The sequence below is a fragment of the Helicoverpa zea genome, chromosome 13, assembly GCF_022581195.2.
Source record: "Helicoverpa zea isolate HzStark_Cry1AcR chromosome 13, ilHelZeax1.1, whole genome shotgun sequence".
In the NCBI taxonomy this organism is placed as follows: domain Eukaryota; kingdom Metazoa; phylum Arthropoda; class Insecta; order Lepidoptera; family Noctuidae; genus Helicoverpa; species Helicoverpa zea.
Window position 1 is genome coordinate 9,200,618 of NC_061464.1, and position 12,626 is coordinate 9,213,243.

Below are 12,626 nucleotides of genomic sequence, written 5' to 3' on the forward strand. Positions count from 1 at the left end.
CGCTATTTTTACTATACACTCACTGACTGACTGATTCACTGACTCACTCATCAAAAACCTAGACCACTTCCAATGGTCGTATTGACTTGAAATTTGGCATGGAGGTAGGTCTTTATGTCAAAGTAAAGGAAAAAAACTGAAAATGGCCAAGTGTGAGTCGGTTTCAAAATAATGAAGGTGTTTTATACCCGGTGTAAATTTATACCCCTAAGGAACTAAAACGAACTAAAATCTATATTTATATAATATACCTTCGAATGGTACAAAGGTTTGTATTTAGTCAAAGTAAAGTAAATATCTGAAAACGGCAAAGTGTGAATCACTTTCGAAAATAACGAATGTGTAACTTTGATCCACGAACATAATAAATGATAACGTCATGTCAGTCAGTTGGTAAATCTAGTCCATTTAGTTAATCTAGTTCATTTCTTTGTAAGAAGCATAGTGCATATTTAAAAATCTAAAAGATAGTATAAATGAACCATTTCCTTAACTAACTTAATCATAAGAAAAAAATAAAATAAACAACCTTACAAAAATAAATGAAATCCCACCCAAAACAAAAATGTGAAAGACTGCCAAGTTCGATAATATGGGAATGCTTCGCCTATAAAAGAAGTGAGATCTGAATAAGTACCAAGTTCCATACACATACCTCAGTTAAAAATAGTTACTTTTTAATGATGTTACTTGGCAAGTTTTAATAGAAAATTAAATACTGGATTCATTGCGTTTAGTAGGTTTATAACAAGGTATGTGAAAACTTGCCAGGTAACATCATTAAAAAGTAACTATTTTTAACTGAGGTATGTGTATGGAACTTGGTACTTATTCAGATCTCACTTCTTTTATAGGCGAAGCATTCCCATATTATCGAACTTGGCAGTCTTTCACATTTTTGTTTTGGGTGGGATATAATATTACAATGTGCTTATTATGCAGGTCTTAATTCCCTTAAGTAACTAGTAACTGTAACTACACTTTCTTTTGTATATTAATAACAAACTTTAATATTTCTTTAACACATAAAAAAGAGCGATATCTATCGAAATAAAGCGTCATGTACAAAACCCATTAAACAAACATTTCTATAAAAATAAAAATAATTTTTCAAACACACTAATGTCAAGCAAAGGTTAACGGTGTTGCCATAAAAATGAATTAACCTAAATCACGGCAAGTGTTTTTTTAATAAGGTAAGCTTATAAAATGTGACCTATAAAATCTGTGTGGTGTTAAAGGTAAGGTAAGGGTGGTCAGAGGTTAGAACACGCGAGTTTATTTTGACTACTTATAGAAAAAATATGATTTGTGAATAAATCGGTGATTGTAGTTTGATATTATCTTAAGGCAGGTACCTAATGAAGCAGAAAGAAATTGTATTTTACTTTACCTTACTTGATTTTTTATTTTTTTTTTGTATTTGGAACACACATCTCTTTTTTTTTTGTATAAAAAATACAATTTTGAAGTCTAATATCATGCTATTTCCCAAAAAGAAATACGACTAGAAAAATTATGATAAAATTCCGTTTTAGCCATGTTTTCCCCTAAAATACCCTACGAAAAATTCACAGACTAAACCACAAGAGTTATTAAAATAACTGTCAGACCGGCAGGAACATAACCTCAAAATATTATACCATTCAAGCATAATCCATTAAAATTTGTTTACCCACTATCAGGACTGTCAACTAGTCGGAAACTCGGAAAACCTTATAAAAAGCACTAAAATTCAAAGCAGGGTAACTAAAATAAACATAAGCAACCACCTGATTCAAACGTTGTTTTTTTAGCCCGTTACCATGGCAACGGAGTATCAACAAACTAAAATACCGCTACAGAAAATGGTGCTTTGGTAAAATCAACTTTATGTTTAAGCAGTAAGGTGTAATTTAGGTTGGCGGTAATATTTTTAATAAGTAATTGCTTACCGTACAATGCGCGTGTATGAATATTTTATACCTGATAATGGATGAAATGTATGGAAATGTGAAAGGTTTTGTTATTATTGTATCGTTAATAGGTTACTTTTGCTTTTTTTCGATTTTCGACTTTATGCCTTTGTTGGAAGGTTGCTATTAGAGTTCAAAATATAAATAATGCCCTTCACTTCTCTTCAGATAGTTTGAATTCAGACACAATTTTATTCATATTTTCCTGAACATTAATGACAAAATGAAGACTGCCGAAACCCGGGATTGAACCGGGGACCTTTAGATCTTCAGTCTAACGCTCTCCCAACTGAGCTATTTCGGCTATACATGTTCTGTCAAAATTATCGATCTAGCATTATGTATTTACTTAAAGAGATGATAATAAGCCGTTTTTTTAAACAATAAAAGCCTTACTTATAAAAATCAACTAATCATCTTCTAAGCATTGTTTTAACTAATTACTACTTAAAGCCTTAAGTAGTAAACGTTGCTTAAGCATGTCTTAAGTAATGAACAGATAATGACATAAAAACATACTAATTTCTCAACACTACCGGAATGTTGGTAGCTTAAAAAAATATTTGTCATCAAAACGTTGTGTAATGGCAACAATGGCATCCGTAAAATATAAAATTAAAAAGTTGAGCTGTCAATAAACCGGAAATGAAAAATCAGCTGGTAAGAATCCAGCCATTTTGCTAATTAGCGGGTGTAAACAAGGGTGTGAGGCTACTTAATTTGACAGCTCATTTAAGACATTGCTAAGAAAATGATTTAGTTAAGCCACGTTTATAAGGAAGATTTTTTCTTAAACACCCCTTAAGTACAACTTATTATTTAATTCACGTTTATAAGTAAGACTGTAAAGGTTAAAACATATCTACCTATCGGAGCCGAACGCGGCGACAGCACCGAACGAATCGAAATCAAGGGAGTCTCGCACTTATCCAGACCGATCGATCATCTGTCAGATTCAATTGTCAGTAAAATTCAAATCCTGTGACGTCCTTCGAATTTGTCTTTAATTTCTGTGATTTCTACCAGATTTGGACGATTTGACCGAAGAATGCAGTTTGCAGATGATCTGATCTTCCCATGTTTTTTACTTTATGGTTTACTTTTGTGATGTCTTTCGATGAAAATTGTATTCTGTAGTACTCCTATTGCATTCTGTAATATCATTATACAATTTTTTTTTCATACCAGCCTATTTTCACTTAGGTACATTCTAGACCACTTTTCCGTACTGTTGTCCATCTTAGGCTCTTTTCAACTTCCTCTTCAGCTATCTCCTTAAATCTGGGCCATTTATGTTCTATACCTCCAATAAGTACCTACATACCACATATTTAAGTATTTTTTCAATCAGAACTATTTTCATTTACATTCTAGACCAATTTTCAACACTATGATCCCTCATTGACTCTAAACAAGTTCAATTTCAGCTATTCCCATGTTCTATTCAGCTTACCTACCTACTTCATATTTACCTTCAAAAATACTATAAACTCCCACACATATATTTCCCTACGTCATCAGTCACACACAATAGGTTCTCACACAAAGAGCTGGCAACACCCCTCTTACGTTAATTTGATGGAACGATGACGCATCGAGTTTTGTTAGGGGGGTTTAGATACTCTGTTTATTTATATACTAGTTTAATATTTAATGTAGGTTGGTTATTATTGTATAAGAAGTTGATGTAATAGAGTTTAGGAGGTTTGAGGAACGAGGGTATCTAACTACATACTTATTGACCTACGGCCAAAATTAGGTATTTGGCATTACCCATGACCCATACAGGGTTTAATGTCTAAATTCTATACCTAGTAAGCAAATCAACCGATACCTAGATAGAATGTTGGGAACGGCCGCTTATTATTCGTATTGGTCAGTGTAAATTAAATTACACGTTTTTATTTCATGAACACCAATTTTTTAATACTCTAGCGGTTTCTCACAGTTTCCTCCGCGTTTCAGGTGAATTTCTTTCCGTACCCGCTTAAAATATAGCACATAACATCCGGTAATAATACAGCTTCTCAACAGTGAAAGAATTTTTCAAATCGGTTCAGCAGTTTTGGAGCCTTTTGAGTACAAACAAACAAAAAAATAGTTTCACCTTTACGTACATTATCCGCCTTTCGAGTAACCGTCCTTGCTTCAAAATTGTACCACAAAGTGGTCTATTAAACAAATATGAACAGTTCGAGATATACAAATGAGTTGCTTTAATTTGACACTAATGACTGTGTAAACAGAGCTTCATACATATTTATGTGAGAAACTAATAAATTATATCTATTGATAACATGGTTTGTGAACGTGAATACTGTTATTTGAAAATTGTTTGTTGAATATCATTTTGAAATAGGTTGCTTCGTGTTGTGTCTAAGCATATGAACTTTTAACCCAAATATTTTGTAGGGTTACAGATTTTCAAATATTTACTTGCTTTTACATAATTTTTCTTCATATTTTCTTTCATAGATGAGGCAGCCTGTGTTTGTAATAACATTAGCTATTTTTGAAAGCCACGTAGGTAATAGGTAAAATACCTATTTTGTGATTATTTGGACACAAATACAAATTGGCAATTCCAATTTGTTTTTTAAGAGTTAGTCATAATTCGGGGAGTATTGATAGAGTGGACCTTTTTATTAGTTCTGTTTTTATTTTTAAGGAAATAGCTTTTCTGAAAGATTCTTCTATTTGTTACAGATAACAACAGTAGAGGATAGCAGTTACGTATGAGGTAAGACATGAATATTTATTTTCTATTATTAAATAAGATACGACCTCGATGGCACAATGATCACCATGCCGGACTGCCGATCCTGAGGTCCCGGGTTCGATTCCCGGTTCTGTCGACATTTGTGTGATGAACATGCTTGTTGGCCGTGGTCTGGGTATTACAATATGTATATATGTAGTTTATCAGTCGTGTTAGCACCCATAACACAAGTTAATAACTTACCATGGGGCTAACCGACCGTGTGTCCCGAGATTATTTATTTATTTCATAAAACTTACACACCTACGAACTTCGTTATCAGCGCTTTCATACGATCGGATTATGTCGCTCGGTTTTTCTCCCGACGACACATTCTGAGCGGCCAAAAAACGGACGTGCGGAAAATCTATTAGTAGGTACGCAAGCAAGGTTGACATTTTTATAAAGTTAACAAGGCCTATAAGCTACAAAACTAACGGATTGTCGAAAAAAACTGCTCAGGTACTAAAAGACAAACTATCCTAACGGAGAATCACTTTACCTCCATAATAGTTGTCAAAGTCAACCACAAACTTGGATAGTTAAGCTTAAAACTGCGGATAATACCATAATACTGCTGGAATTGTGTGCAGTGGGTATTACGGAAACTTGCGGTGACGGAACACCATAAGATAACTGTAAGTAATTGCCGAAACTGTCGCGTGTAACTATTTTACTAACTGCGAAAATATATTGTGGTAACGATACGGTGGGTAGGTATGGCAGTCATTTGTCATGTGTGTGAGACAAGTCATCATTGGTAGCAGTATACAAAAATAAACATTTTATTATTTTATATGGATAAATTGCATTACATATTTAGTTGTACTTAAATCTAGCTGCTAAGCTAAGCTAAATAGTTTAGCTTCGTATTTTAGCTTAGTTTTTAATCCTCAGTAAACAGTACAATTTTAGTCGGCCGACAATTTAATTGGTCCTTTAAATACTCGATACGGTAGATTTAGTTTCAGCTAGATTTAAGGTAGTGTGCTCGTGTCATGGTTTACAGCCAACTTCTAGAAGAGAAAAGAAGATGTGATTACGTTGAGTCTTGGCACTGGGAGAATTCACAGGAGTTTTGTATATGCCCGTGAATTTCCTGATGCCACAGCTCAATGTAGTCTCTTTCAGCAAAGAAGAGAAGACCAGAAGACAGAAGAATAACAAAGAAGATTGTATAAATAAAACAATACAAAAGATGTACTAATCCTATAAACTCTAACTACTAATATTATAAACACAAAAGTTTATGTATGAACGTTTGTTCCTCTAACACGCAAAAACTACGAGACGAATTTGATGAAACTTGGCAGTAATATACATTTCAAGTATATAAAATCAATATAGACTACTTTTTATCTAAGTGCTTGAAGTTAGTTCCCCTAGGACGCAGGTGAAATTGCTTCCAGTAGCTGATATAAAAGTATAAACGTATTGATATATCTATGTTACCCGATGAAATATATTTATATTTACTAAGACTTCAACTATCATTAGAGCCGTATTAAAGTTTTAATTAACAATAGTAATTATAATTACTCAACTCGCTATGTTAACGGCTGAGATAATGGGTGGTAATTAAATGTAACGTGCACTAAGAATGTGGAAAAAATATTACAATGTACAATGTCGGTTGTACATACCTGCGTGACACAATGTGAGTTAATTTGATTAATATTTTGTGTTAGTTAAGTCGGCCGGCAGCTTTTCCGGTGGTTGGTTATTTTTTTTTAAGATAATCGTGAATTAAATCAAAGTTGTTAGTCGGTCTAATGTGTGATGAGTGTACTTCCATTCATTTCCAAACTGATTTATGAGCCCTAACAAACTGTCAGCCGACTAAAAGCTTGAAGTATGTTCTGTGTTAGTGAGTTTATGTTTTTGAAAATTTAGGTTATAAGCGTGGAAAAAAATCAAATCTGTTTTAATTTACTATGATCCTATGTCCCCGAGTATATGAAGGCATGCAAGATGATATTTTGGACAATACCCTTACCTACTCCAATACCTTTATATTATTCATATAGATTTCAATAAAAATACAGTTTCTCACGCGTTACTAATTACTTCGTTAATCTCTCAACAATATTGGAAGCTTTGTTCTAATCGATGCTAATTTACATACAAATTATTGCGCATACGCATTGACATCCCGTGTGACCGTGTGTAGTATTGTTTGTTTGTGTACTTCCTAGCACATTGTCTTCCGATTGAGAAATATCTTGTATTTTGGGTCTAAGTTAGAAGAGAAAGGAGATTTTGTTATTTTTATTCCCGATAGCATTATTTGTAAACTGTAAAAATGCTTTTTTAAATTAAGTTAAAACTTTGTAAACATTTGTTAAAAAATATGAAACTAAAGCAACACCTAGGCCATATTACAAATAAAAATTGCAACATTAACAAAATGTTTGCAAAATTGCAAGCTTTGTGAGCGAATACTATGCTAGCTGAGGAATCGAATATCTACCTAAATTTAGTACCTAATCTGTGTTGACATGTCACATTTTTGTTGTGAACTATTTTTTATTTTAAGGAACAGCAAACAGTTACATTATAAAATCTTACAAATAATATTTTGTCAGAATCTAGTCATTAGATTAGCAATAAATTAGAGTGGAAGGGTTTCAGTTATTCTATAAACTATTTATATCTTTCTTGTAATGATAATTTAACTTCCTTATCTATTTTGCGCTTTTCGTTTATGCCTTGCACCACACCTCATCACAGATGCTACAGTTACTCACGAACCAATAGTTAACCTATTCTAAGTTAATCGTCGGTTAGCTCCTGTAATCCATATGTAACAGATGAGGTAACGTTACTGCTAACGGCTGGTTATTGTCTGCTTTTTGTGACGTGTCGCCCGCCCGGAAATGTTGTGGTTTTATAAGCTTGTTGGTAGATACATACTTATCATTGGGGCTGCAGGATTGTTCGAAAGAGATACCGCGGCCCTGGTACATAAAAGGTCTACGACGGAACACGACGGTTTTTAGTCAGTAAGAGTCTGACACTCCCTCATCTCTGCTAACCCACAGCGGAAGGGGTCATTTGATAATTTTTAGATTCTGATAAAAAAAAGGTACATACCTAGTTATCATAGGTTTGATTATTTTGCTGTCACGGTTTACTTTTGTGTAATAATATTGAGTTTGTATATTACTGACTATTATGGAATAAGTTTCTTTTCATGCAATTTACAGTTTTTAGACTGAAAAATAACGACGACTTCACAAAACTTGAATTTTTGATAAAATTAGACACTAAAACAATGAATGTCGTTTTCTCTTAGTTATATACCCAATTATATTTTCTGATCAAAGAAAAATTGTATAATCAATAAGCTTAATTATCAGTGACCACAATAAAATATAAACTCTTTTGGCTGTTCTTAAATATTGAAGTTTTTTTTTTGTAGCCTCGTTTTCTAGGATATAAAACCTCCAATAATTTTTTAAATCTATTTATAGGCGATGTTAAGGGTCGATGCTTTCTCAGTGCACTTGTGTCTGGAACCAGTTCCACGTAAAATAGTTCACAATACAAATAGGGAAGAGAAACATGGTATCGATGTACGCTATGTCTACGAAAAACGTCGTCAAATGATTGATGGGCGGGTGGGGCTCTGAAACCAGCGGGCGATAAAATGTAGTGTTGTGGTAATAAATTAGAACCGCGTTTAAGATAATGAATATTTCTATTATTTTAATGAAATGTATATACATTATTATTTTCTTTGACAAAACTAAATGTTTACTATACTTTTGTGCAAAACTTTTCTTTGAATAAAATGTGTAAAGGTTACTCTTAAATTCCAGGACATTCTTTATTGTAAGACTTCATAAATACTGATACCACAAAAAGTGAGCTACTACAAGCAACATAAATGGTATTAAAAAGGCTGAAGTTTGTTTTGAGATTTGCCTCATCTTCATAAACGTTTAGCGGGTCCGGTGCGCAATAGCGGGTTATGCCAACCCGCTGTTTTAAAGTTAGCGTCAGGAGCGCCGTCACAATTCTCCGATCCTCTCGAAATACATATAGAGAGTTGCTACCTAATTGCTACCAGCTACCATTAGTTGCTACCAATTGCTACCCTCGTGGTTTTGAAGATATTCAGCATCCAAAGGTGACAGCCATTCTGATATCAGGATGGCTGTCACTTTTCCCAGTGTGAAGAAACGGCGCAAAAGTATTGAGTTTTTTTTCACCCAGAGTTGCTACCTAATTGCTACCCTCCAGAATTAAATTTTGGGCCACAAAGATTTCCTGGATAAAAAGATATTAAAAAAATGAGTTTTTACGCCCTGCCAAATTAAATTAGCAAGCTGTCAGTTAATACAAATGAGTACTTTTGAAGTAGGCGCTATCTATTATAATCCGACAGCTGATATAAATGCGGCCGAAAAGTGAACTAAAGCAAGCCGCCATCTTTGAACATCATTTTTGATTAGGTGTATTTATAAATGTTACCTGTTAAATGAAATTTCCCGAAATGCATGAAAAAAGTATTTATTATAATTACCTCAGCCTTCGATTGTTAACACGAAAACATCTAGTAAGGCCAGTCGTGTAAAAATCATACCCAACTCTACGTAAAACATGAACTGATTTGGTCACAGTAAAACAATATTGATTTTATTAAAAAATAATTTTATTTCAGTCACTGACTTAAAATAGACTCTTTTGCAAAAAAAGCGGGCACCTATGTGAAATCTTAGTTTTAAGGACTAAAAAATTTTCAAAACACATTTCGGGAAATTTCATTCAACAAGTAACATTTATAAATACACCTAATCAAAAATGATGTTCAAAGATGGCGGCTTGCTTTAGTTCACTTTTCGGCCGCATTTATATCAGCTGTCGGATTATAATAGATAGCGCCTACGTCAAAAGTACTCATTTGTATTAACTGACTTCTTGCTAATTTAATTTGGCAGGGCGTAAAAACTCATTTTTTAAATATCTTTTTATCCAGGGAATCGTTGTGGCCCAAAATTTAATTCCGGAGGGTAGCAATTAGGTAGCAACTCTGGGTAAAAAAAAACTCAATACTTTTGCGCCGTTTCTTCACACTGGGAAAAGTGACAGCCATCCTGATATCAGAATGGCTGTCACCTTTGGATGCTGAATATCTTCAAAACCACGAGGGTAGCAATTGGTAGCAACTAATGGTAGCTGGTAGCAATTAGGTAGCAACTCTCTATATGTATTTCGAGAGGATCGGAGAATTGTGACGGCGGTCCTGACGCTAACGTTTTAAAAGCCTCATGTGCCACCTTTTTGCAAGTGATCGCTAGACGGATGGGAGTCAGTTTAGTAAACAATGCTGCGACTTCCTCATATCTTTGTATCAAAGCGGTTAAGTACAGTTGAGGTGAGATAAGGGCTTAATGACGATGTAATGAGAATTCGTGAGAAAATGTCGATATCGATAAAACAAATGTAATGGCGTGCGACATCACTATGCGACAAGATGATTTGGGAAAAGTTCTGTATTATTTGTTAGATGCAATTTTCAGTTATCATGCGTTTAAGAAAGGAAAGGTCTTTAAATAGTAGGCAAATAACAACATTTATACTACTAGTACTTATTGTAATAAAAAGGCGATTTTTTATTGTTTGTGCCCTTCAAAGGCTAAGAAACTACTGCACCGATTGGAAAATTGTTATCACTGTTGCTACACTCTTCCCGAATAACATAGGCCACATATTTTGTCCCGGTACAGTCAGAAGTTTCCACGGGACGCGAGTGAAACCGAAAACTATAAAAAAATAAAGATATATTCTTAAATAACCTATCATAACTTACAGCCTTACTTATAAACGTGAATTAAATATAAGTAATACTTAAGGGCTGTTTAAGGAAATTCTTACTTATGAACGTTGCTTAAGCATGTCTTAACTAACATTTAATCACTACTTAAGACTTTAAGTAGTGATTAGTTAAAATGTAGCTTAGAAGGTGATTAGAGATTTTATAAGTAAGGGGGTTAGTCTCAACAAGATAAAACACACCTAAGTACCTCTAAAAACTAAAAAAAAAGAACTTAAAATCCCACCCAATCGCTAAAGCCATTATCTTCAAAAATCGGTTCACTTCTTAGAAATTTAATAAGAGAGGATAATTTTGACTCGTGCCAATAACGGGTGAATTACACTAATTGGGAGGTGGTGCCCTTGGTTCGAAGCTATTAATACCCAGAAGGCTTTGTGATGAAGAAACGGTAGTTATTTTTAGTATATAGTTAAATTGCTAGTTAGTCAGTTATAATTGATTGTTCTAGGTATATTTTGGGGAGCGGTAGATGTCTATTTTTAGACTAGTTTAAAAATACAAGGTGGTACTAATCGAATCTCTGCTAAAATTAGAAAGTTGAAGTTTGTTTGTCTGTTTGCTTGCTTGCTTGAACGTGCTAATCTCAATAGGATCTTTATCGAGAGTAGTTCTTACGAAACGCGAATGAAACTGCTAGCAGTCAGTTTTGTATATTATAATTTATAAAAAAAGCAGTGGTATATAAAAAAATGCGCTTAAAAACACGAGTGTTGTTGATTTTGATTACATTGACACTTCGTTATTGACTATTTCTTAAATACACTCTACTTTTATTTAGTACACTGAAATTACTGACCTAACACAAAAAAACATTTGCATTGTACTATACTGCTTAGTATCCAGTTTTTACCTCGTTTCTGAGAAATTAAAGGCACACACCCTTTAATTTAGCACGGGATACATCTGCTACCGATCTTCCAAATTGCTCATTTATCCATGAATATTATGAACTCATGTTCCTTTGTTTACAATACTTAATTTTTATGTCAGGTTTATGGATAAAAAGATTGACAAGCGAATTTTAAACAAGGTGTAACTCACTATTTGTTACATCTTGATATACGCATGAACAGATGTCTCTTGGTGTGAAAAAATATTAACAGAGATATATCTATCATCTAGCTTCTGCAAGAGGTTTCACCGGCATTAAGTGGGAACTTCTTCACCAACCCGGATTAAAGTAGCCTATATATAGCCTTAATCGATAAATGGGCTATCTAACACTGAAAGTTTTTTTTTTAAATCGGATCAGTAGTTTCTGAAATTGGCGCATTCAAACAAACAAATTTTTCAGCTTTATAATATTAGTATCGATTTGTATTTTTTATATTTTATGCTCTCTGAGTACACACACACAATAACGAGAAAAAATACAGGAAAAATATAAAAATTAAAGGCTGTATCTTTTTTTTAGTTTCACTATTCTATTTTATGTTAAACAACTGAGTATTGGCTAGACTGGAATGGAGGCTCACGACCGCAGCGTAGCCTCCACTCCAGGCTAGTGACGAAAATCGTAGACAGCCCGAACCCGGCGGCATCAAAATATATACCATAGATAAAGTAAGTCTATATAGCCATTTAGGTGTTAAAGCGCATGCGTGGAGCAATAAAACTACAATAAGTATTGGTAGATTGTTGTACTATGTGCATATCGCATATTGAAGATTTTTTTATTATCTTTCAAGTTATTCAAGTTTTACAAACCTAAATCATTGATAAGTGCCTATATTATAGGCTTACTCAAATTTACATATTTATCCAAATCACAAATATTTTTTAAGTAGCTCTTGATTTTATGAAATTTTAATTATGCACAGTTTACCTCTCTATGTATTAATCTTTTTCACACCACTCTAGAGGTAGAGCACCTATAAATAGCCAAAATAACCATTACGGTTGTCAATTTCGGTAATTGGTAACCACGTAGGGAACACCCAATTACGTATCAGGTTACTCAGGTTAGGTTACCTACCTATGGACTTTCATGGCGCTTGAAAAATAACTTACGATAGAAGTTTTTATAACGGTGAGATAAGTTTCAGGTGAAAAGCTGTATAAAGCTGTCTTT

At 33.7% G+C, this 12,626-nt stretch overlaps 1 protein-coding gene and 1 non-coding gene across 3 annotated transcripts in view; one reads left to right on the forward strand and one right to left on the reverse strand.

Annotated features, from left to right (window-relative positions):
- Positions 1-12,626, forward strand: part of LOC124635651 (ras association domain-containing protein 10) — a 142,452-nt gene that overhangs the window by 122,978 nt on the left and 6,848 nt on the right. For both annotated transcript variants that reach the window (XM_047171588.1, XM_047171587.1), the window contains one exon: positions 4,662-4,695. The gene's annotated coding sequence lies outside the window, so the exon portion shown is untranslated. The remainder of the gene's footprint in view (positions 1-4,661; positions 4,696-12,626) is intronic.
- Positions 2,187-2,259, reverse strand: Trnaf-gaa. Its single transcript has one exon. It is a non-coding gene; the product is annotated as a tRNA-Phe (tRNA).